Source organism: Ceratotherium simum, chromosome 1 (genome assembly GCF_057802395.1).
Source record: "Ceratotherium simum simum isolate JZ-2026a chromosome 1, ASM5780239v1, whole genome shotgun sequence".
NCBI classification, from domain to species: domain Eukaryota; kingdom Metazoa; phylum Chordata; class Mammalia; order Perissodactyla; family Rhinocerotidae; genus Ceratotherium; species Ceratotherium simum.
In genome coordinates, this window is record NC_141900.1 from 44,901,551 (window position 1) to 44,929,461 (window position 27,911).

Here is a 27,911-nt window from a genome sequence, read left to right on the forward strand (position 1 = left end):
TTGATTGTGACATAAAAAAACTAGAGAATAAAAACCATATCTTGTAATAAATGTAATACTGAAAATAAGTCCATTTTTAAGCGGGTCAACAAAAAATGCGCTGAGAGACAAGCAAGATGAAAACGCTTAATAAAATCAATCCAGATCTTCCTTGAGTTCAAGTAGGCGGGTCACATATTACTTTGTGTTATTCGCACTAACAAGATAAATCTATTATTGTCAATAAAATTAACAATCAAGCCAATGTTGTTTTCTGACAGCTGTAGCCTGCTTTCTGATTAAGACATAAAAAATAGAATGAGGTGGATATGCCCTCACCTTGTCTACAATATGAGAAAGATTACTCCTTACCCCTTACATTAAGATCAACCATAACACCTAAGCAGCTGCCAGTAGCAGGCTTGTTTACTGCATTTTCATGTGGCTCCTTCATGTCTTTCTCAGTGGCCAGTTCATAAGGGCATACGACATAGCACTACTCACATTGCCTTCAGGAAGTCACCTTTTCCGAAGTAAGGTGTGGAGGCGGCCTCTTAAAGCATCTAGCCAATGCTATCCTAGAAAACTATTTCTGTATCACTACTACACCAAAACAAAACCAAACAAATTTTTTAATAACAAATCTATACCTTATGACAGAGCTAGATCCTTTGGTATGTGTCATTTCATTTTAATCTTCACTACTATGTGAAATAGAGATTAATAGCCCTATTTTATGAATTATGAAGCTGACGAGTCATGACTTGCTGAAGGTTAGAGAGCTGGTCCATCAGCTTGGCTGTATTGATCCCAGACCTTTAAGACGAGGGCTTTTTATACTTTCCACAGCAGCCTTCCTAATGAACTTTTCAGAGCTGTTCAGTTCTCACAAAACACTTTCACATTCTGTATCATTGTAGTGACTGCTCAATGAAGATTCTGGAATAAATTTTCCCAAGAATCAAAAACAAATTAAAGACCTAATGCACAAATGACAACATCCACGGCATCAAAAATAAAATAGCCAGGCCATGAGTGTGAGAGACCATTTCTTTCGAAAGACTGCAGTCTGCACAAACAGATAAATGATTAGTATGCAGCTGGTAGCTTGTCTGAACCCTTCAGGTTATGACCATGACACTGGGATACTTTTGATTTTCTTCTTAATTGAAAATCCCATGGTAACGATGGCCAAGTTCTGTGTAGCACAATCTCATCATCTCACAGGGGCAATCAATGACTTCAAAGCTGCCTGGCACTAATAGAAGTGCACTCAAATAGCTTTCAGGAGAACACAATCACTGTCTTCTCTTTTCTAATTTTTCAGCACAATAGTTTGGAGCAATGGGGGAAAAAGTGTGTGACTAGAAGAGAAGATGTGAGTTTTACCTTAGTTTTATTACTCTCTAACTCGGTTACCTTGGGCAAGTCACTTAACTTCTCTGGGCCTCAATTATTTCATATGTAAGACCTGGAGATAATAATACTTGACCTGCCACCCTCATAGAGCAGTTGGGAGAATTGATTGACATAAGGTGGAATGCAAAGTGTTATGCAAATGTAAAGGGCAGGCAAGGAAACCTGGAGATTTTCAATCAAGAATTTGACTTTTACTCTCCTATCCTATTTTTTTATTCCACTTAACATTCTACAATGTAAGAGAATGAGAATTTTTGCAAGAATTGTCTTAAAAATCCATGAAGTTTTCCAGCAAGGGTTTTATTTTTCTCAAATAAAGTGTGATGAGTTTTTGATTTATTTTGGATTGTTTTGTTTTTGATTTCACAAGTTACACATGATCCTGAAGAGAATTTTGGAATGACTAATATATCAAATAGTGGGAAAAATTACCCACAACAATTTCCACAGATAACATTTTAATTTATTCATTTCCATTCCATTTCTCTGCACATATATTCATAAATAAATGTATATTGTTAACATAAAATTGGACTCATTGTTTAGAAATTTGTTTTCTCATTTATCAAGAGCTTTATGCAGGTTATTAGTCTGTGGAAACATGAGATTTTTAAATGAAAACTCAATATTCCGTTGAAAAAATGTAACATTTAATTTTTGAACAAACACTGAAGCTTCTTTCAAATTTATACCATTATCAATAATTATATAACAACTATCTTTATATGTTAATTTTTGCCTGGTTTTTTGAGTATTGGTTTACAATTGGTACTTAGAAGTGGGATTTCTGGGTTAAACACTTTGAATATTTTTAAGGCTTTTGTTACAGATTGAGAAATTGCTTTCATAAAACTCTGCTAATTTACACTCCCATAATCAATGCATGAAGTTTCTTATCCTATGTCACCCCCACCAGAATCAAACATCCTATCACACACTCAAACTCACAGACACACACATATAGCACAACACAAAACAATACATGACATCTATAGAGATGACAAATACACATTAGTTTCTAATCAAATCTCAGATTTGTAATAAACATTTTTATTTGGCTAGCAGACATGTCCCAGTAACCTATGTTGATAGTTCTTAAGGGACTGAGGATATGCATCTTTTTGTCACTGATTATTTACTTAGGACAGATTCTTAAAAGTGAATTTATTGGCATGAAAATTTATGAACAAGTAAAAAAAATTTATATACATTCTCAAATTGCTTTCCATGATGATTATGTTGGTTTAGGTGCCCACAAAGGATATTTCTCACTCACTCATTTAATGAACACATACTGATCACTTACTTTGTGTTGGACATTGTTCTAGGCATTAGGAATACAACAATGAACACAATAGTCACCAAATGCAGCCCTCACGGAGCTCATGCTCTAGTTGGGAAGAAAGGGAGAATAAACAGGATCAAAAAGTAAAATATATAGATAGACATAACAGCTAAGGAGAAGAAGCAAAGAAGTGGGAAGTAGAGCAATGAGGGTTGGACCTAACGATTCTAGATCAAGTACTCAGGGAAAGCCTCAAAGAGAAAGTGACATTTCAATAAAAATTTCACTGAGCTACTGATAGGTTAGGTAAGAAGAGAATCAAGAATTCATCAATGGATTTAGTAATGCAGTGGTCTTGGTTGACCTTAATATGGTCAATTTCAGTGGGCTGATAGGAATCAGAGCATGGACCTAAGGGATAAGGGTCAAAGAGATCATTAGGCCTGCAACTACTTAAGTACTTAAACTAATGGGGAAAAAGACAACTAATCCAGATCAGGAAACTAGAGAGTGGTCTAGGATCAAAGCCCTACCTCAGAATAAACTTTGTTTGTTTGGCTGAATGTCTTCTGTGTGTCATATACCCAATGTAATATTGTCAGTCTGGCACTTTACTTTAAAATACTTAAATATGGCATATAAATTACACCGGGGAGGGAGAGGAAGGTTACCTATCTTTGGAAGTATCTTCACTCAGAATCTGCATGCAGTGGTAGCTATACAAGTGCTTCAAATTCATCAAAATCTACCCTTAGCACATCCATTAATTAGCATAAGGTAAGTGAGTAATAATTTTCTTTGATAAAATGAATGTGTTCAAGAAATGTGATTAGTTAGAAAGATTTTGCAACACCCCTTTGCACCAATAAGTATAGAAGAATTCCAGTTAGCCCAGTAGCCTACTTGAAATAGGACTTTAGGCTAGGACCTCCATTTATGTGCATCCTTGTTTTATGGAGGACTCTGATTCTCTAAATCCAGACGAGAAAGTTGACTGAGCTTGGCTTCAGAATACTGTTAGATTTACCTGGAAGTGAAACTCTTATGCAACGTGCTTGCCTGAAAGCCTGAAGGCCTCCTGTATCTTCTTCTCCCTAAGTTACTATTTCAACCTCATTCCTGGAGGACTGCAGATACTTGTGAGCAGGCAAAAATGAAGTTAGAGGGCACGGATGTTAGGTCAGGGCCCATCTGACTCAGCAAAAAAAAAAAAAGAGGAGGATTGGCATCGGATGTTAGCTCAGGGCTGATCTTCCCCCGCAAAAAAAGAAGAAGTTAGAGTGTTTCCTAAATCTCCAAAATATGCACAGCAGTTGCATCATCTTCTAAGAGGTTCGTACACCATCCGTGGTGAGTGGGATAACCTGGATGCCATAGAAGCCTCCAAGTCTTTGAGAAGAATCTGAATCAAGCTTTACTCTGCCTATGTAAGCTATTCTGTGTGAATCCCCGGGGAGTCACTTCCTGGATGTGTGTGCATGTGGAAATCTTCAAGAAGATGGTGACCACTTGACCAGCCTGCACATCTTCCCTGGGCGATTACCCCATGAGAGGCTCATTGTCAAGAATGGCAAGAGGCTTCTGGTTTGGGTCTTCTCAGTGGGGAAGCCTCCTGGCCTGGAGGATTTTCTTTGAGGTTCTACCCCCTGGCCTAGAGGCTTCAGCCCCCTGGACCAGAGTCTTCTCCTTTAGCTTCTGCCAACCCTAGGGAAACTGTTTAGCCATTCTCCAAGCCTCTTCCAACCATGAACCAAGTAGAAGGAATAAAGCTTCTCCATTTCTCCAAACAGTTTAAGTTCAGTGTTTTCCTTTATTTTATTTTGTTTTCCATTTACACGTTTCTGAAAGAAAAAATTCAAAATATTGAATATGCTCCAAATAAACGTTTGCCAGAGACGAGGAGTTCAATGCAAGACTACAGAAGAGATATTCTCATTGGTTGAGAGATGAGAGAAATCTTCATAGAGAATTTGAGGAATGTTGTAATGATAAGCAAATTCCAATATTCAGACATTGATTTTGGCCCATAAACATGTGGGTAGATTTTCCTAAATATCCCTTATAGCAAACCTGATTGCTATTGGAATATTCTAGGACAGTTTATCTGCAGAGTCCCTGGTCAAATTTCCAATATCTTTAATAGTCATTTACCTCCTGCTCCTAGCACAAGATTATCTGACTCTATAAAGATGAATTTATTCCTTAAATATTTGAAGTATTCTAAAAGTAATTATGAAATGACACATTGGAATCAGGCATAAGTGGGTTCTACCTATTCTACCATTTTTAGGCTATGCAATCATGAGCATATGATTTAATCTTTGCAGCTCATTCCCATCATTTGCAAGATAGATATGATAATATCTTTCTTGCAGTGCTATTATGAGAATTAAATAGAATAGTATATGTGAAGTGTTTAGCAGAGTGCCTGGCACATAATAAGTACTGGATGAACGGCACCTAATATTGCTACTAAAGTGGCAATATTTTCTTGCCAGGATAAATGTATAAAAACTGCAATTCTCAAAATTCATGCTTTGGCACTTCCAGTCTCCACTCCTTACAACTGAATTTTCATACATGATTGCACTGGATCACCTCTTATCCACAGCCAAACTGCATTACAGGGAAAAGTATGAATGAACATCCAGACAGTGATAAAACTGCTCTACATTCCTCAGAAAGCGACTTGCTTGAAGTAAGAGGATGGCTTTACTTCTAGTTAGTAAATTGATTCAGTATCTTAGAAGCAATGGTTTATAGTAGGAGTAGATGGAAAGCCACGCTCTTCCTGTATAACCAAACTCTCAGTGACCTATCTGAGCTTTGTTAATAAAAATTCCTTCTAGGATACGGTAATTTTTTTACATTTTATCTTAATAACCTATATTGTTTTCATTTTGTTTTTCTTTCTATATTCTGGTTGGTTTTTGTTTTGTTGTCATTGTTTGTCTGTTTTTGCCTTTTTTGTTTGTTTCACATTGCTTTTTTTCTATGCAGAGTCTCACTAATTGCCTGACAACTTTCTTGTTGACCCAGAAATCCATTGAGCATGCTTTAATGTCTTCATATAAGAAAAGTGATCAGAAATAATATCAAATATATCATAAAGTTGATGTAGAAATGCTATATCAGCATATATTCTCCATATATTAATATTTTTAAAAAGAATTAACAATTTCTATGGACTCAGTTTATTACTAAATTACCTTAATTGATTCCCCTTTCACAAGATTCTGAAAGACCACTTAAGGGTCAATTTGATAACGTGCTTCTAGCATCACCTCTGTCCCGCTGGACTGCACCGTTTTCACTCACACGTCTCAGATTGTTCATTCACACGGCATCTCAAGAGAAAGCATCACCGCAACTAGACAGAGACACTACAATAAGTGTCTGTAAAGTACTGAGGGAGGACAGGCCTAAAAATGTTGCAATCGTATGTTGCTCCTGAAAGCCCGTGAGACTCCTCAGGAAAGAGCTCTGCAAGTAAATGAGCTAACAACTAACACATCCTCCCTAAGAAACTGAACAGAGCCCGTGCAGAACAGTTCAAGACGCATCACCGAGCAGCTTATACATGAACACACTCGGCAGTGAAATAAAACAGTCAATAAATGGCAAAGCTTTGCAAACCATTTTTCATGATTTCTTCAACATGCATGTACTAAAAATCAACTACTTGCAAGGTCTTTCAGGGACACAAAAAGTAATAGACGTGGCCTAGCCTTCCAGTGTTCTTAACCTTGATCGAAGTAGATATCAAAAATACTCACAGAAAAAGAACACAAACAAAATATTGAATGTGTTGCCAAATAAATGTTTGATGGAGACAAGGAGTTCGATGTAAGACTATAGAAGAGATATTCCCACTGGTTGCGAGATGAGAGAAATCTTCATAGAGAATTTAAGGAATATTGTAAAGGTAAGTAAATTCCAAAATTATGATGCAAAAGATGACAAGTATTCCTTGACAAAGTCTGTTCAAAGCAACAGAAGAAAGTAAGCAGTGAGTTCACACGTCTAGTTACAGTGGAAATTTCAAGTAAAAGAATTACTCAGAGGAAAGTTTGAACTACTTTGTAGAGGATTTAAGTAAAAAATAAGATCGTCTTTTAAATCTATTTTAATTGAAAAAAACAAGTGTTCAGTATCTTAAGAAAAATCCTTCTTATACAAACACACACACACACACACACACACACACACACACACCCCTGAATGATGGCAGAATATGCAGTAGAGGAGACATTCAGTCCCTTGTCTTACTCTCTTCAGATTTCTGAATCTTACTGTCACAAGTCCTGCATCCTCAATAAAACCTTCCCTTGACAGTCAAACTCAGAGCCATTTCTTCCTTCCTTTCAAATTCTGTGTCACTTGGTATCTTTATCCCCCATTTGGCCATTCTATTTGACCTTATTTTGCCCTTTATCTTTTTATGAATATTATCTTCTTAGCCAAATTTTAATATATGTTGAGAGCAGGTACCATGTCTCGTATTTTTTATGTCTTATACTTATTCATTTATTAATCTAATATTTCTAGTATTAGTGCCTCTGGGTTATTAGAAAGGTCACTTTATATACTCTGGTGGAAAAAAGGGGAATAAAAAACACTACATCTGCGTTATCTACTAAACAAAGTGAATTGAAGAATAAAAATATATAGGTTTGTTTCCCCCCCAGCCATATAAATGCTTTTAAAATAAGCATTCTTTAAATGTTGTCTCCCAGCTTCTTTAGACTAAAGGATACAAACACATTTTAGAGCTAGTATTTAAATTTAATAGACCACAGCTTTATAATTACTTTGGAGTGGGCCGGGGAATAATTATGCCACCATTTGGTGAATTTTCTTCTCAGATGACATCACCCTGAGTATTCAACCTCAGGGGGCTTTTAATATAGGGTAGTTATCTCAAGTTTCTATGATAGTTAATCATAGAAGCTTTATTAAAACAGATTAGACACCAATGTAAATTGGTTGGAATATCAAAAATTTCTGGACTTAGCATTGGCTGAAGAGCTATAAAACAATTTCATATGAATATCAATTATAAAAATATGCCACATTTATTTTACTACTATTGGGAGTTAGGGGACGTATTAAATAAATTTATTTTTCCTTGACCCAGATAAGACCTATTGTGTAATAAACACAAGGATCATGTAGATGGAGACCAAAATATCTTTATTTTTTAAAAACATTTTTTAAAGAAAACTTTGAACACAAAGTTAATGGGAATAATACAATGAACCCCCATACCCCAACATCCAGCTTCAATGTTCATCAATTCTTGGCCCCATTAGTTTCATCTAAACACCCCCATCTACTTTCCCACCTCCTATTGGATTACTTTGAAGAAAACCCCAGACTTAGTAACATTTCATCCATAAATATTTAAGTATATATCAATAAAAAATAAGGAATATTTTTAACATAACCATGATATCATTATCTTACCTAAACAAAAAATTAACAATAATCCCTTAATATCTGTGGTAGGGAGCCATCTAAGATGACCCCCAATGATCCTTACCTCCTGGTACCCAAGGCTTTGTTGTAATACTTCCCCTTGAGTGTGAGCTAAAACTATTAATGAATAGAATACTGCAAAAGTGATGGACTGTCGCTGAGATTAGGTTACAAAGACACTGCAGATTTCATCTTGCAAATCCTCCTGCTCTTTCTTACCATCTCTTGTTCTCTCTCAACTTCTTTCTCTCTCTCTCTCTCTCTCTCTCTTTCTCTTTCTGAGCCTTCATCCGTAGGAAGCAGGCTCTCTTGTTGTGAGTAGTCCTATGGAGATGCCTATGTAGCAAGGAACTGATAACTTTGGCCATCAGGCAGATTGGAGCTGAGGCCTGCCAACAGCGACATGAGTGAACTTGAAAGCCGATCTTCCCCCAGTCAAGCTCTGAGATAACTGCAGCCACAGAGGACACTGTGATTGCAGCCTTATGAGAGACCTTGGGACAGAGGCACCCGGATAAGTCATGCCCAGATTCCTGACCCACAGAAACTGTGAGATAATAAATGTTTGTTATTTTAAGCCACTAAGTTCTGGGGTAATTTGTTACATGGCCATAGACAACTAGTACAACATCATTAAATATTCAGTCAGTGTTCAAATTCTTTCATTGTCGTATATATGATTTTTATAGTTGGTTTGTTTGAATCAAGATCAAACAAGGTTATTACATTGCATTTAGTTATGTCATTCTTATCATTAGATTCCCCTTCCCTCATTTTTCTTTGCCATTTTTCACTTTTCTTACTGATAAAGCTGAAATTGAAGACCATGACATGGTGTGAAGAAAATAGGCTCGTCAGCTCTTCCTACTACCTTGATCCAGACCTAAAAACAGCTCTCTGGGAGGAAAGTTTAGATTTCCTGAGCGAGTACACTTGCCCAGAGTCCTATCTCTAACTGGTCTGGCATAGACATTGCAGAGAAAGACCAATAGTCCCAGTGGATAGGGACAATTATCAGCTATAATAAGATCACTTTTAGACTGAAATGAAATGTGAAGGCACACAATCAAATGTTTAATTTCTTTATATTAAAGTTACTACAGACATTATTTAAAAATTATCTTATTACTCTTGAATAGATAAAACTTCAAGTAAAGAATGTTTCTCACTGTAGCTGCAAGAAGACTTGTTTCTTCAACATTAAACAGACTGACAAGGTGCCTGGCCTCAGTAAGTTTACAGTCTACTGGGAAAGTTAATCAAACAATCACACACATGCACCTGCACACACACACAAGCACAGAGTGTGAGAGACACGTGAATAAAAAAATACATGAAAAAACTGAAGTGCGTTGAAAGATAAAGGAGGTTGCTGTGAAAACATAACATACAAAACTCTTAGTCCAAAGTGTTAGAGACGGCTTCCCTAAAGACAGAGCATTTGAAACAATGTGATAAAAATGAAGATATTGTAATGACTATGTTACAGGTATTGGTTTTTATACTTAAATCAATGAGAAGATAGTGAAGACTTGTACGTAAGAGAAAGGCGTGATAGGACTTGGGTTTCAAAGAGAATGGAGAATGGCTTCGAGAGGAGCAAGCATGGAAGTGCTTGGCTCAATATCTCTGTCTTTGCCACTATCCCTCTGATCTCACTATCCACATAGATGACACTTCCAATACCCTGGCCACTCAGTTCCTTGACTGTCTTCTCCAGTGATCTCCTCATTCACCCTGCCTCAACCACCTCTGGTCTTACTACAGACCTTTTCATTATCAACCACTGCCCTCCATCCATAATCTCAGTTTCAAGCATCTCACTCTCTGGCCATCACCGTCTAACCTTTCCAACTCATTTCCTCTACTAACCGTATTAGGTTCCTATGGCTGCTCTAACAAATTACCACAAACTTTGTGGCTTAAAACAACACAAGTTTATTATCTTACAATTCTATCTTATAATCTCTTCATAATTAAGTGTGAAATGGGTCTCACTAGCTAAAATCGAGATGTCAGCAGAGCCCTCACCGTATTTAACCCATCAGTAAAATTTGGAGTAGTTGATCACTTCCTTCTTGTTGAAACACTTTCTTCACTTCTTCACTTCTGGGACACCACTCTCTCTTAGGAGTCTCCTCCTCCCTTATGGTTATGTCTTCTCAGTTTTCATTACTGGGCCTCCTTCATCTTTCTAAGCTCAAACACTGAAGTATTCTAGGACCCAGTTCTTATCTTCTCCTCTATCTAATCTCACTGCTCAAGTGATCTTATCCTGCTCATGGTTTTAATGACCACTATACTGTATGCTTTCCGGTATCACTATACCTCCACTAGAATGTGTGTCATTCTAGATGTGGTATAGTGTCATGGGTAAAAATTACAAGGTCCAGGAACAAGTTTCTTGGGTTCAAGCCCCTAATCTGCCACTTAGTAGCAATGTGGCCTTGAGCAAGTTAATACATTGTACCTCAATGTACTCATCTGTAAAATGGGGCTAATAATAGTGGGCTCACAGGGATATTGTGAGGACTAAATGAGTGAATAACATTTAAAGGGCTTAGAACAGTGCCCAGCACATTGTAATGCTCAGCAAATGCCACATATTATTATTACACATCCACTTGACTTTTTCAAGTCTAAAATCCAGATTTTCCCCCAATAACCTAGTCTTTCTACAATCTTGTCTATCTCAGTATATATCAGTAAATATCAATCCCATCCTCTAGATGCTTAGGGAGAAAAACTGAGAGTCATTCTTATTTCCTTCCCTTATACCTACAGCCAACCCTATCAACAAAGTTTCAGTTCTACCTTCAAAACACATCTGGAATCTTATAGCTCCTCCCCATTTCTATTAATAATAATTAGTCTAAGTCTAAGTCTTAATCTAAGGTGATTATCTCTCATCCTATTTATTTCGTTAGCCTGATAACTGGTCTCACTGCCATTCACTCCCTTAAAATTAGTTTTCAGCACAGAAGCCAGACTGACTATATTAAGTTGTAAGTAAAATACATCTTATCTTCCCAAAACCTCCAGCAGTTTTACATTCACTCAGCGTCCAAGGCCCTTACAACGGCCTCAAGGCTGTATATCATTCTGCCCCAGACTCCATCTCGGTTCCTAACTCCTATTACTTACTCAGTTACTCACTCCACTCTGACCACACTGGTCTCCATGATGTTCCTCAGATACTCCAAGTATAGTCCCACTGAAGAGCATCTCACCGACCAAAAGCCTCTTATTTGTGAGGCTCCATACTTCCTTTACCTTACTTTATCTTCTCCTTAGCACTTACTGCTATTTGGCATATTACATATTTATTTATCAGTTCTCACCTCCTCCAAATCAACTGTCAACTTCGCGAGGACAAAGAGTTTGTTTTATCTAATATTGTACTTCCAGTACCTAAAACTGTGTCCAGCACATGGCAATCAGTGAATGAATCAATGAATCAATGAATTAATGAATGAATCAATGTGCCTTTGTTAATGTGCCTTTGGGACATCCAAAATACTCCCACGTTTGAGCTTAGGAAGATGAAGAGGGCCCAGTAACTAAAACCGAGAAGGCATAACCATAAGGTAGGAGGAGACTCCTGAGAGAGAGTGGTGTCCTAGAAAGCAAGTAAAGAAAGTATTTCAACAAGGAGGAAGTGATCAACTACTCCAAATGAATGTTTTTATGTCTTATATATCAGTTGAATAATATTGACATTCAGGGAACTCAGGAAGACTCCAAAAAGAACATTTGGATTAAAAATAATTGGTTTGGGGCTGGATATGTTGAGTTTTAATGTTAATGTGCCTTTGGGACATACAGATGAGCACTAGATACATGTGTCTGAAGTCCAGAAGAAAAACCGAGATGTAGATGTAAGTGTAAGTTCATCTATGGAGAAATAACAACTGAAATCATGCAAGGTGGATGAAATCCCCAAGGGATAGTATGCAGAGAGAATAGAGAGGAGCATCTAGTGGAAACATGAAGAACTCCAACATAGAGGTGAAACAATGAAAGGAGAATTCCACAGCAAGAGGAAAGAGAAGTAAAGGAAGAGAGGTAAGGGGCAGCACAGAGTGAGCAAGTGACTCTAAACTATTTGTTTGAGGTTTGCTGGAAAGGAAATGTTGTTATAGGGAATGATAGAGGCAATACTGGAGAGGGCCAGGACCCAGAGATTTTGTGTGACTTGTTAGGGAGACTAGAGTGTAGAGTGGGAGCCCTGAAGGCTCTATGATAAAAACATAGTCAGACTGAGCAAATGGATTAAGGGCCAGGCTTTGAAGAAGCAGCCCTTAATGTGTAATGACATCACATAGTGAAGGCCACCTCTTTGGCTTTCAGCATTTTTTATCTTTGAAAGCTCAATAAAAATATTTTTGGCAAAGACTTCTACGTGTCTATCCTCATTAAAATGCTTCAGAAACACTGGGAGAAATTACTCAAAAGAATGTATTTTGGTTGAATTACACAGAGTTTAAAGAGTTTACTATCAGGACTTCTCAATCTTTCCATAATGACTGAAATTTCTCTATCTTCAATCATCTAAAAGGAGTTATTTCACAGTATATGAACCAAATGAATGGCTAACTACAACCTATTTGGTTTTTTCTCCCTCCAATTGACCCTGATGGCTTTGGGAACAAATGCTATGATTCCTCAGGCTTTCAGAAGGAAAGTGGATTTTTAAGCACTTTGTGTCTCACAAGAAATTTACATAGGAATATGGAAGAAAAATCAATCAGAGGAGAGGGTCACCTGTCACCCATCAGGAATTAAAGATGACTTATATATGCAAGAGCAAGCAAGGGGCATTGTTTATAATGAAAGCAGCCCCAGAATACAAAGTAGCAAATACCATTGACACAGCCTTAAACCACTTACAGCATTGATTCAATCCATAAATATTTTATTCAACAAAATGATTGCTCAATCACTGTAGTTTTCTTTAAACATAAACTTCATGGTCTCTTAAGTTTAGACTTTATCCAGTGAGCACTCAGAAGGGTTTTCCCGCAGACATCTGGCTAGCTCTCTCACTTCCTTGAGATATTATCTCAAGTTACCTCTCAGGTGGGCTTTCTCTGACAACCCCACGTAAAATTGCAATCCCTCTATCATTTTATCACTTCAACTATTATATATTTATTTACTTACTGTCTTTGCTCCCCACTCTACCCCATCTGAAATGTGACATCTTTGAAAGCAAAAACTTTGTTTTGTTTTGTCATAGATATATACCCAATGCTTGATACATAGTAGAGATGCAAGAAATATTGTATGTATGTTTGTTTGTTTATTTGTTTGCTTTGTTGTTTGTTTATATAAATGAATGAAACAGACTTATTTGAAGGAAAAGCTATGGACAAATTAATTGCATACTGCTTTTTACAACTACCTGAGGTTTATAGCTGTTCCAGAGAAATGATGCAATACAGAAGAAAAATATGGAGGAAAGTTTACAGATAAAAATTTAAGAGGCTTGACTATTCATCCTAGCTCTACCATTTCCTAGCTATACAACTTGTGTAAATTCTTAATCTTTTAAGCATCAAGTTTTTCATTTATTAGTGCCAACCACTCATTCCTCCAGAAGACCAGCAGTAAAAGCTGTTGACAAAGTAAAGCTAACTTTATTAGATTTAACTGCAGTAGAAGAGACCACCACAAAATCTTGGTAATGTCTCTGATCTGAGAAGTTAAAGAAGAGAGACTATTTATAGGATTTTAGGGCCCAGGCTGGTGGTGTTAGAGCAAGTCTTTCAAGGATTGAGATGGGGCAGAATTTTTGATATAATACTTTTGGATTGGTCTGCCCAGTGAGGTGAAAGTCTTGAAGGGATTCTTGATGAGCAAACTGACAGTCATGATAAATACCGGTTTAGTTGGTTCATAATTTTATCTTAGCTTAAATATATTCTGGAATAAGCAGCTAAATTGCCTTTCATTTATTCTCAATATTGGGAAAGTAAAGTATGCCTGTATCCAGTATTTTTTAATACAAGGACAAGAAATTGCATTGGTTTCTGTCCTCAAATATGAGGGCGATAATCCCTTCCCAGCTTGCAGAGTGATAAGGATCAAATCAGACAATGTGCTTCAAAAGTTATAGAAAACTGCTATTATTATAAAGCTCAATACAATAAATATTTATTGAACTCTTACCATGTACAAGAAATAGTATTATCCCCGGAAATTATATTGAGACAAATAAGACGTGATCATTATCTTCAGGGAGTTTATACTCTGGTCAGTTGATTAAAACCAAGAATACAAGTAACTGAACAAAAGTCAGAGGAAGGTATGTGCCATAAGAAAGGTACAAAAAAAGTGCTACAAACGTTTAAATAAGAGACCTATGTTTGATAGTGATTCAAGAACAGATTTGTGTAAGAGGAAGCATTTGAGATAAGCTTTGAAGAGAGGATTTTGCTGGTTGCGTATGGAAGCAGTGGAGATGAGTTCATGCCAGACAGAAGAAACAGCCTGAACAAAAGCATGTGACAAGTAAAGGAATTGATTGCATTGAAAAGCATTCTATGGTCCAAGAAATTTGGGAAAGCCAGTCAAAACTAAACAAGTTTCTTGATGGCAGGTCATTGCAGGCTCTCATTTGTGAATATGCATTGTCTTCCAAGAAGGACACACAGTATGTACCCTTCCTGAACTTTGTAATCATGGAACAACCTCCTGCCCTATTCTGGAGTATCTAGTTGGACTTGTTGCTACCAAACACATTCTAGTTAACATGGGAATGGAGAGAAGTAAGAAAGTCGGGGTAGAGTATGAGGAGGGGCAAGGGTAGGGAACAGCAAATAGTTCTGTTTTCCTGGAGCTAAAAAAGTTCTTGGAGTCCAAAGACAAAAAAATTCTCTAGCACTACAGCAGAGAATATGTATTTAATTTAGTAGCAGTGGGGGAAACTATCAACAGAGTAAGGAGACATTATGATTGAACAATGCTTTACCTCGATCAGTTTGTCAGCATTATGTAAGATACACTAGGACAGGGAGAAAAAGGAATCAGGAAGGCAGGCTTCAGCGTTCCACAGCACAAATACAAATTGTGGAGAGACGTATCTAGGAGGGCGGCAGTAATAATAGAAATGAGATTCAAGAAACAATGAGGTAAAATCTACAGAATATGGCATATGATAGGATAGAAGAAGTGGAGTGTAATTCACAGTTGATATTGGGCTTGGGTTGAGCTTGGTTCCTGGTACAATCCCGGTGCCAGTGAGAGTCAGGAAATCAGGAAAATCTTTGAAGATAGATGGTTAGAAAAGTAGAATAAAGTGATTTTTTTGACATAGAGATTTTTTAATTCTACTTCTTTTAAAAAGAACTTTTTGTGTACGTAATATTAACACTTCTATATGCATCTGTGTAAGGACAGTACTTTCAAGAAATTTCATTTTTCCAGAACATAAAAGTTTCATGATTGGGGCCGGCCCAGTGGCGCAAGTGGTTAAGTGTACGCACTCCACTGCGGCCACCTGGGGTTCGCCGGTTCGGATCCTGGGTGCGCACCAACACACTGCTTGGCAAGCCATGCTGTGGCGGCGTCTCATATAAAGTAGAGGAAGATGGGCATGGATGTTAGCCCAGGGCCAGTCTTCCTTAGCAAAAAGAGGAGGATTGGCAGATGTTAGCTCAGGGCCGACCTTCCTCACACACAAAAAAAGAGTTTCATGATTTTTAACTTTCTGTGAGAAATCCGATGCTATTAAAACATATTTTATAAGTAATAAAATATTCATTATATTTTCCTTTATGCACACATATGTCATAGTTATACCTTCTATGTATTAGAAATTACCTTTAAAATGTGTCAAAGCAAATACTTGTCATAATTTATCCAAACTAACGCTCTATTTTTGAAAGGAAAGTTTCAAATTAGCAGACGCATACTTTGCTCAAATAATTAGCACTGTGTAAATAACTAAGTATTAGACTGATTAAGATAGAGAATAAGACTGTAACTTGAGAAAAAATAGCTTCTCAAGTGTGTGCTAAAGTCAATACTGTAAAGGAAGTTTTAAATTCTGCCCAAATTGCACATTCTCTCCAAATTGTCTTGCCTTAAAAATCATCCATTAATTCAGCCTAAAATGTCTTCATTTCATTTACATAACACAGCCTTGTCACAGTATGAAGTTACCTAAAATAGTTATTATGTCTTTGGGCAAAAATAGGCAGACAACATTGGCGAGAAAAGCATGTGAGTGCTTAGATCCCCTACAGAGACAGAGATTATATGTCTGGTTTTCTAAATACCAGAACCAAGATTGGATTAAACCCATGCCATTGAAAGACTCCCAAATGTAGCTGGGTGCTATCCAATATTCTTGCTTCCTAAATGTACCTGATCCCCGAGAGGAAGGATGGAGGGAGATGGGGAAATATGATTTTACTTTTCTTCATTCATTATTGAGGAGGCAAGCTTGTCTGCGTAGATGGCACAAGTAAATGAAATACTCTTTCCATGGTTATGATTTGGGCAGTTTTCTGTAACCTTGGGAAAGGTCTTCTGTCTCACCACAGCCATCTATAAAAATCTCATTTGGAGGTTTGTTTAACTGGTAAATTAAACAATTACTGAAGTGATAAATAAAAGGTGCCAGACAAGTATGATGTATTTTCCTTTTTATTTCCATTTTGAAACCACAGTGAAGTAGTATTAGAAGATCTCTCCATCCTGCTAATCACCGGGAAGATGAACTACCTATAGATCAATTTAGTACAGAGAGTACAGAAGAGAAGAGGAGAACCTCCAGAAAGGAATTAAAGATACATGCTTTTTAAAAGTAGATGGGAACAGAGAGTAAAGGGGGAGGGGTATAAAGATAAAGTGGTTATGCACATAATGACCAGTTTCTGAAAAAAATAGGTAAAGCACGGTATGATGTTGTAATGATAGATATAAGACATTAGGCATTTGTCAAAACCCATAGAACTTTACCGCACAAAGAGTGACAATGTAGGCAAATAGTTTTTAAACAATCATTTAGGAGATCTCGGTATCTCAGGAAGGAAGGCAGACTGTGACAAGAGAATCTAAATGTAGTACAAATGTAAGAAACTACCTAACTGAAGAGGAAAGGTGCTGATCTAAATAACTTAGGAAAGGAATGGAGTCTATAAGACTAAAGGCAAAAAGAACTACACATAAGAGTTTTAGTCAGTTGATAACGGTATTTCCAACGGAATTATGGGTTAATAATTCTGATACTGTTATACATGTAAACTGGAATGGCACAATTAAGTAAGGTTTCTCACTGTTGGAGTATGAGTTTACAGAGATGCAAGGCTAAAAGGCTAAAATGACCCATGTAGTCATAGATTAGAGTTGAAGATATCAGTATGAACTCATATTTGGCTTAACATAGAGATGGTTTCATATAGAAATATTTACAGATATGTGTATATACGTGGATCAATATATACACATATACTTTTACTTTGTCATCTAAGAGGGCCTAAAAGAAACAACACTGTAATAGCAATGAGTACACCTAGCACCCAGATCTGGGTTTCTAATACCATTCTCCAACAAAGGAACCAGGATCCTTGGAGAAATGGCTGATTCTAGGACTGGAACAGGAAGCATGCAAGATGAGCCTTGTACATCTCATAGTGCCAGAAATTAAGGAAGTGCTCACACACACGCACGCACACACACACACACAAAGATGGAGTATGTCAAAAGAGTATAGCAGGCAACTGAGAGAGGTCCCAATGGCCAAATGTGGAACAATTTCATCAATAAAATAAATTAATTAGGATTATAATTAATACTAAAGTATAAAATAAATATCTGTGAGTCAGTGGTAATATGAATGAATAAATGAGTAAATGAATAAATGCGGGAGACAAGACAAATATTCTTATAGAAGAATTCCAACTATTCAATGTAGATACTCTGCCCTCAAGCAGCCCAACTTCCACTCCTTAGATATGGGCTGTACATAGTCACTCCCTCATAAAGCGTACAGGGAAGGATGAAAAGAAGAGAAACTTTATGGTGGAGAAACTTGACAAACACTACCTACTTTCTAATTATTCATAGTGTAAAATTCAAGCTTAGGATGGTCAAGTCTCAAGCAGTCAACATGATTTTCTTCCTTCCCACCTACCTACCCTTTGTCAACCACATGTTCCATCCATATTAAACTACTCACGATTCACATTAATACATTTATGTATTCTCTAAATAAATAATCATCATATCTATTACATTTCAGGTACTTTAGTAGGCACTGGGAAAACAAAGATAGATTTTTTTAAAAAGCTATAATCATCCTGAAAGAGAACTTACGAGCTGCTAGGGAGAATCAGATTATATAAAACAAATATGTACAATTAAGTGTTATAGTCTTGATGACAGGTGATGCAAAGAAGAAAATGGCTATTCGTTCATTTATCTATCAATCAACAAAACATTTATCAACTTCCTACTATGAGTAAAACACCATGCTGGCTCCCTGAGATACAATATTGAACAAGATAGACATAGTTTCTGCCTTCATAGAGCCTGCAGACTAAGAGGTAAGGAGAGGAGTGAGGATTGGAGTTGAACAAATACACACACACACACACACACACACACACACACACTCACAATACTAGAGCTTGAGAAGTACCACAAAGAAAACAATAGGAGTGCTACGACAGAACATAAGAAAAAAGACTTACTTAGACTGAAGATGTCAAGGAAAATTCTCTGAGAAAATGACATTGAACTGAGATCTGAAATACGAGTAGGAATTAGTGAGGCAGGAAGTAAGAAAGAGCATGTGTGAATTCTCTGAGATGAAAAAGAACACGGTTCACTCAGAGAACTAAAAGAATGCCCATGTGACTGGAGCACAGTGATGCTTGTCGAGGCTACAAGTACAGACAGGGTCTAAATGCTGCAAGACCGTGTCAAAGAGCTTGTGTATGGGAAGCAATTGAACTGTACTTGATCTGATAAACATTTTTTTGTCTGTGTGTGAGGAAGAGCAGCCCTGAGCTAACACCCGATGCCAATCCTCCTCTTTTTTGCTGAGGAAGATTGGCCATGGGCTAACATCCGTTCCCATCTTCCTCTGCTTTATATGGGACGCTGCCTCAGCATGGCTTGACAAGCAGTGCATTGGTGCACGCCCAGGATCTGAACCTGCAAATCCTCGGGCCTCCAAAGAGGAGCTAGCGCACTTAACGGCTGCGCCACCAGGCCGGCCCCTGATGAACATTTTTTAAAAACTCACTTTGACCGTCACATGGAGAATGGATGGTAGTGGTCAGGGGATGGGCATGGTTAAGACAGAAAGAAGAACCTCAGTTTCCTACTGCTGTGATGATAATGATTTGGACCTAGTGCCAAAGCAATGGAGTTGGATGGATGCTAGATTTATTTTTAAAGTAGAATTAAGCAGTACTTGGTGATAGACTGTTTCTAAAAGGGTAGGGAAGTTGTAAGAGGATCAGCAAAGTCTCATTTGATTCTTGTTATCTTAAACATTATGTAGGTGCATTCCAATGAACAAGAAATTAGTTCGTGCAAAAACAGAGGGGTATTAAATTGTATGGCTTAAAGTGTGGGGAGTGGGGGAACATTACAAGTACTTATTTTCGTTCATTCTGCTGAAGTCGGTATTATTGACTGAAGGTTACTATGTGCTAGGTGTGCAGCTAAGTACTGAAGGTACAATTGTGAGCAAACCAGACCATCACTGTCCTCATGAACGTACAGTTCAGTGAGAACAGAGCTATCAAGCAAATAATCAAAAAGAAATAGCATGAAATTTTTTGACATGCTAAGAAGGAATAGTACATGGAGCCATGAGAATCTATACAAAGAGAACTGATTTATTAGAATAAGGAGAAGAAGGGAAAGTATCCCTAAAAAGGTAAAATTTGAGCTGCAATCTGAGAAATAGATAGGACTTCAGGTTAAGAGGTTATGAAGGTGCAGGCAGCATATTAGGCAGCCTTCGGGTTAAGGAAAATGGCATATTCAAATAACTAAAAGGCGGGGTCAGCCCCATGGCATAGTGGTTAAGTAGTGGTTCAGTTTGACACGCTCTGCTTTGGTGGCCTGGGTTCGTGAGTTCGGATCCCAGGTGCGAACCTACACCACTTGTTGGCTATGCTGTGGCAGTGACCCACATATAAAGTGGAGGAAGATTGGCACAGATATTAGTTCATGGCTAATCTTCCTCAGCAAAAAATAAATAAATAACTGAAAGGAAAATGACTCTGAAGAGTGGAAAAGAAGAGGAAGAGAGGCACAGGGTAAGGAGTAGGGTCATTTAGGGCGTTACAGGCAGTATCAACAGTTTGGATTTTCTCCTAAGAGCAGTAGAAACTATTCCAGGGTTTTAAGCAGACTGATTATATGAGGCTGTGCAGGAAAGCAAGGACCCCCTTAAGGAGGGACTTGCAATGCCATGTCAAGGAGCCAGCGATATGTTTTTGTACCTGAGCTATGAGCTATAGACTCTTAAAATTTCTAAATTTGCGTCTCTGCTAGAGCTTACCACTTAGATTATAACCCTGGAAACCCATATTTTTTAATCCAAAAGATATGCCTTTACATAACATATATCTCTATTTTAAAAAGCCAAACAAGAGAATTTTACTTAAATACCAATGCATTGGATGGGTCACAGAAACCATATCATAAGTATCTCTTAAGATATGGGTGTTTTTTCTCTCATTTATTTCTATGTTTTCTAACAGTTTAATGTAACTACAGTCTTTAACTTTTATCATGGAATCTGAACTGTATGCTGTGTTCAAATGCACCAGAAAATTTAGGTATAGCTGCTCGTTGTGCTACTTTTTTTTTTTTTAACACGAGGCAGCCTAGTCAGCATGTGCGATACGCAAAGATGAGAGAAGGGAAACTGACTTGTATATTCTGTTTTTCTGAGACATGGTAGCTGATAGGGAGCTGCAAATGAGTTCTGAAAAGGATACAGGTGTAGATTCATTCATTCAGTAAATATGAATTGAGAGCTTACTGAAGATTAGGCACTATACTAGATCCTAAGAGAAAAACAGGAAACAAGATGGTCCCTGCCTCCATGGGGCTTATGATCTCAGGCAGTGCTTTCCAAAGGATGCTCTGAAGACTCCAGCATCAGTATAACCTGGGGTGCCTGATAAACATACAAATTCTTGGGCCTAACCCCAGACCCAATAAACCAGAATCTCTAAGAATGGGACTCTAGAATTTGTACCTCAACAAGCTCCTGGAGTGATTTTTAAGCATGTTATTTTTGAAGACCATTTGTGTGATAATGAAGGACCTTCTTTATTAGACTAAGAAGTTTGTATTTTATCCTGAAGGTAATGAAGGAGACATTGAAGGATTTTAGGGACAATTGCATCAACCAGGAAAATCATATAAGACGGAATCTGACGATGACTTTAAGCAGGAAAGAAGGTAAGAGTTCATTTGCTTAGTTCAGGAAAGATAATAAGGACCTGATCTAAGGTAGTAGCAGTTGATAGAAATGATAATAAAAATATGAGAGCTATTAAGCCTATAAAATTGATGGAACTTGATCATATAGTGGAAAAAGAAAGGAGCAGGTTTGCAGAAAATGTAGTTCACTTTTGCTCATTTGCTTTTGAGATATCTATGAGACATCCCACCAGAGGTCTCTGTAGAAGAATATACAAGTCTTTACCTCAGGGCTGGACACATAGATTTATATCTTACTACCAACTAGATACTATTTGAAAACAACAAGGTAAAATAAAAACAAAAATTAAAGGTCAGGTAAGACAAATTCCAAAAGAGATAACTGGCAATGAAATGGCACCAAAGACAAGTCCTTCTAATTGCCTAATCCAATCATGTCTCTTAGGCTAGAACTATTTCAGTGCTCAGGGCCCTCACAGGCATTGGTATACATGCCTTATTTTTCATATTAGGAGAGCAGCTCTTCATAGTCACCTTTATTTTTCTCTTGCAGTAACATTACAGAGAGGAAATCCAATAAGCATTTGCTGAACTTTGAATCCAGAAGTGCCAGAGACAAAAGTCTGAGGGGATATGTAGCTATATGGAGGTATTCTGTGTGTCATTTATGAAACCAGTGTTCATCAATAATACCACATATGTAACTCAACTATTCACTTACTTTGTCATATGGTGGGATAAGATTTAAATATGCTCACAGACAAGTTCTTTATTCCCAATTAAAACTTGCCCATGAGTTCAAGCCATTCCAAGCTTATCACCTCAGAAAAGAGCCTACATAGCCAGAACCAGAGAGCAGAAAGCCAGTTCGTTGGCTTTTGAGTTTCTAAGTAGATTTTGAAATTCAAGGAAGAAACAATAAATTAGAAAGCCAAAGAATTTTAATCTTAAGACCTACACTTTTGGAGAAAGAATAAGGCTTGTGTTCCAAAACTTTGATTTGAGATGTCAAATGCACATTTCTGAAGGAAAAAAGGTATAATGTTTAGTACATAAATAAACAATTGGAAACAGACTGGATTGTGTTAATGTAGGTTCATCAATTTTAACAAATGTACTACTCTGGTGGGGGATGTTGATAATAGGGGGCGTTATGCATGTGTGAGGGCAAGAGGTATATGGGAAATCTCTGTACTTTCCCTTCAGTTTTGGTGTGAAACTTAAACTGCTCCCCCACCAAAATAAAGTCTTAATTTAAAAAAGAAGAAAGAAAAGGAAAAGACTGGATGAAAGTTCATGCTAACCCACTTCCAGAGTTTGATCAGGTCTGGGGGAGGAGGAGTATCTGAAAGAAGAGAAATGAATTGCTGGAGAAATGTCCCTACTCCCCAGCCCCTAATGTTAATTGTTGGCAGGGAGGGTGTGGGAACCAGGGGAGGTTGTACATGATGGAACCCACAGGTGACTTTTCTATCCAGATCCCTGGGTAATAGAATGAAACATTTAGACAAATAAAGTTGAAGTGGATCCTCAAGTCTTCTGCAACCAAAGGAAAATTGGAAGAGCATCCAGAAGTTTCCTCTAACATCAAGACATGTTATAAAAGAGACTGGGGAAGGAGACCCTCCAGGCATCAAGGTGCCCACTTGTCGAGACTAATGACCAGGAAGGTGGTGACATTGGTCAGCCTAAGAAAAACCACATAGTCCAAATGGAATCCTTTTAGAAAAGAAAAGGGATATGGTTCAAAGGGATAATAAACAGAACAAAAGAGTTATGTCCAGAATTGTATTGTGAACTTTATAAACAGGGACTAAGTCTTAAAACTCTTAGCATAGTGCTATAATCTAGGTAGATAGTGATCAACCAATAATCAGGGAATGATCACAACCTACATAATATATGTTTTTAATCTCTAGAGAGTTTAATTGCTGTCATTGCTTAGAATTTCTATGAAAATCACATTCGTACCATGGAAAATTTGGTCCTCTACTACCTCTCTCAGAGAAAATACAATGCACATGTTTACTCCATACTCCAGCTGTTCCGTGAATGCATCCACCATCGTTCCACATTAGCTAATTCCCCAGCCTGGAATATTCTTACACCAGATATCTTCAAGGCTCTCTTTCCTCAGAATTAGGTCTCTGATCCAATGTCACCTTCTCAGAGAGGTTTTACCAGACAAGCTTATCTAAAAAGTAAACATGCATGTACACACACACACATACATTCACACACTTCCAAACAATTCTCATTCTCATTATTCTGCTTTATTTTCCTCTATAGCTCTCATTACTACCTGATATGGTATATATTTATTTGTTTATTATCTGTTTCCTGCCATTACAAAGTAAGCTCTGAAAGAGGAAATTTTGTCTGATCTACACAAAGCTATGTTCCCAATTCCTATAACAGTGCCTGGCACATAAGCATTCAATAAATATTTGGCAAATGAGGCAATAAAATTTTCAAAAGACAGCCAAGACTTTTCTGTATTAGAACTTAATTGTATAAAATTATTTCTTGAAATAAGTTGCATATCAGCTGGAGCTTTCTAATATTTTTCATTGTACACATTTTTATTGTTAATGCTTTTGTTTTAATGGAATGTGACTTGCTATAGAAATCTTTTATATTAATTTTTCAGCACACCTGGAAATTGACCATTTCCTTATATCTGGGCTAATTGTATTATTTTCTGCACATAGTTATCTCAACAAATCCAGGTTGTATAATAATTGTTGCATTTAAAAAAAAGTATCTTTCAAATTCAGGCTGCAAATAAAACAGGTACAGGCCTGTTAGAGCTATAAGGGGAAAAGTTAACAAATATAAATCCTAGTGGTTCTTAACCAATTGGTATTTTTATCCACCTACTGGAAATCTTAGCCCCCATCTCCAGAAGCCCTTACCCCATACTATCAAAGAAGCCTATTTCTTGTGCATTTGTTTTTATAGCTATGTGTCCACCAGAGCACACAATGTCAGATCCTGTCCAATGCTGCTCATCATCCTCATAATTAATTCTCTTGATTGTCTTTGGTGGCACACTATACGCACACCTGAAAATGGGCTTTTCTCAGGCTCTGCTCTCCTTCATTAAATTCTATTTAAATTGGAGACTTACAAGCAGGAGAGTTGCCCAACCCATTTGGCATATTCCTGGTTGACTTTTTCACATATTCTCTGAAGGACTTGCCAATATATTTCCCTTCAGAAGCCAAAGTCTCTCAAACTAATGGTCTCAAGCAATGGGCTCTGTCAGTTTTCAAGCCCTGTCATAAATAGTGGAAGGCAGTACACATAACTTCTTTGAAATAAGAGGTTGTAAAGGGGTGAAGCTGTAAGCTGCTATGTCCAAGGGAAGGTTTAATAATGTTGTATCACAGTTATTGTTTCTGAAAAAATGGAAGATTCTTCTTACTTTGGACTAGATACATCAAGGCCCTTCCTACACACCAACTAGATTCTAAGGTAGGGTAGAGAGGAAATATTTTTTAATACAATGCTGGGCTTATCGAAGGTAATGCAAACGTCCACACCTTTCCTACAACTCCAGCAGTAAAAATGAGCAAACAAAAAAAATTGAGCTGTGAATTCTGACATGGAGTGATGAATATTAAGCAAAAGAGAAAGATTCTCTGAAGGCAATACCCCTGCCAGGCCAGCTATTTGGAGACTGAGTGTTGGCCTAGCAGCCAGAGTGGTTGCTAAATCAAAGACTTCTCCCTTCAGTTCTGAACTCTAAATGGAAGCTAAAGTAATTAAAACTTGGTAGAACCTTTAGCTTCTGATAGAAGCAAATGCAAATCCTCTCTTGAAAATAAATTCCCTATTTAGACCTTCAGGATTCCTGCAGAAAAAGGTCAAACATAAATGAGATCATAATCAAATGAGTTCTATCAAATACGAAAAATAACAAACCAGAATGAAAGGCAATCTGCAGAAATAACAAGCTTTAAATTTAGGAAACCCAAGGTTCTCAAATACTGCACTTATCAGCTTAGGATATAAGTTAATTATGTAGGAAAGTTTTAGAGAAATAAAAGGTGGACTCATGAAAATGAGCTAGCAATGAGGAATTTAAAAATGCCCAACCAGGGACATTAAAATAGAACATTTAGAATGAAGAGTCTAATTTTTGAAACAAAAAAACTTACTGGATGGTAAAATACAAAATAGGAATAGCTGATAAGAGAATTAATATACTTGTATTGTTCAGGAAGAATGGTTAGGATATTGATTAACTTCAGACTTTCTTTAGTATGTTATGCATGGTAAAATTTCAAAATGTCAACCAATAAAAGAATAGAAATAGAGGGAATAACTTAAACACTGAAGGAAGAAATGTAAATTTAGAAAAATTTGGAAAAACAAAAAAGTGCAGTCAAGTTTTCAAAATGCAAGAAAAGAGAAAAAGGAGTATCAAAAAGTGAGACGAAAAGGACAAAAATAAGATCATAAAAATAAATCAAAATATATCAATAATCACAATAAATTTAATATATGAAAAGTGTCAACTCAAAAAATCAATATTTTATTATTCATTTTTAAAAAATATATCTAGCGTACAAGATATCCACTGCTTATCAGAGGCAATTAAAACACAAGGACATACATGGCTGAAAGTAAAAAAAATGAAGAAACCTTACTTATAAAGCCATGGAAAATTTGAAAGAGATGGAATGGGGGGCCAGCCCCGCGGCTTAGCGGTTAAGTGCGCACGCTCTTCTACTGGTGGCTTGGGGTACGGATCCCCGGCGTGCACCAACGCACCACTTGTCCGGCGAGGCAGCGTCCCACATACAGCAACTAGAAGGATGTGCAACTATGACATACAACTATCTACTGGGGCTTTGGGGAGAAAAAGGGAAAAAAAAAAAAGGAGGAGGATTGGCAATAGATGTTAGCTCAGGGCCAATTTTCCTCAGCAAAAAGAGGAGGATTGGCATGGATGTTAGCTCAGGGCTGATCTTCCTCACAAAAAAGAAAAAAAGAGAGAGAGAGATGGAATAGTATATATTTGACAAATTCTAATAAAAACAAAGCTCATAGGCCAGCCCGGTGGCACAGCAGTTAAATGCACGCACTCCGCTGTGGTGGCCCGGGGTTCGCAGTTTTGGATCCCAGGCGCAGACCAACGCACAGCTTGTCAAGCCATGCTGTGGCAGCGTCCCATATAAAGTAGAGGAAGATGGGCATGGATGTCAGCCCAAGGCCAATCTTCCTCAACAGAAAGAAGAAGATTAACAATGGTGGTTAGCTCAGGGCTGATCTTCCTCACAAAAAAACAAAACAAAACAAAGCTCAGTATCTATAGTAATATCAGAAAAAATAGAGACTTTAAAACTAAAGCATTGCTGGAATTAAGAGGATCACTTCATTGTGATAAAAAGTCCAATTCACCAAGATGACATAATAATTTTTAATTTGTATGTACCTACTAACATGGTCTCAAAATATATTAAGCAAAAATTGATAAAACTCAATCGTCAAATGTATTCTTTTCTCAATGACTGGCAGGTTAAACAGGCCAAAAAATAGCAAAATATAGAATATTTGAAAAATCTCAGCCTTATTTAATAAACATTTATTAATCCCTTCACTCAACAATTAGAAGATGTACATATTTGTAAGGCACAAATATATTTATCAAAATTGACCGTGTAATACACCATAAAGAATGTCTAATGGTTTATGCCTACAAATGTTTTGACATACAGCTCATTGAGAAGTGAGTTCTGTGTCATATCTCCTTGATCTGGGAGTGGTTATAACTGCTTTGGCCAATGCAGTACAATGGAAATGACACTATGTGACTTTCAAGGCTAGGTTATAAAATGACATTCCAATTCCTCCTTATTTGCTGCTGGACCCCTGACCTCAGGATGAGAAGCTCAACTACCCTCAGGCCACCAAATTGGGGAGGTCAGCTGGGTGTTAGCCCTTTGGTCTACCATCCCAGCTGAGCCCAGTCTTTCAGTCGTCTTTGCCAAAGCACCAGATATGTGAATGAAACCATCTTGGACCCTCCAGACCACCCCATCCAGGGATGCCACATGGAACAAAAGAATCACTCAGATCAGCACTGTCTAAAATTCTGGCCCACTAAATTCAGAGGTAACTGAAACACTAAGTCTTAACATATTTTGAAGAGTGAAAATTATATAGACCATATTCTCTGATCTCAGTGCAATCGAGTTTGAAGTCAGTAACAGAAAGATAAATTGAATAATTCCCTTATTTTTAGAAAATTAAAACTAAATAACTGATGGAGAAAACAAAAAAAAATCCAGGTGGAAATTTTAAAAATGCTTACTATTGT

The 27,911-nt window shown here is 37.3% G+C and overlaps 1 long non-coding RNA gene across 1 annotated transcript in view; it reads right to left on the minus strand.

Moving 5' to 3' along the window:
• Window positions 1–2,412: 2,412 nt before the first annotated feature.
• LOC147918192 (uncharacterized) overlaps window positions 2,413–27,911 on the minus strand; it is a 183,987-nt gene continuing 158,488 nt past the window's right edge. Inside the window, exon 3 of the long non-coding RNA XR_015550178.1 lies at window positions 2,413–4,524. This is a non-coding gene — a long non-coding RNA (uncharacterized LOC147918192). The remainder of the gene's footprint in view (window positions 4,525–27,911) is intronic.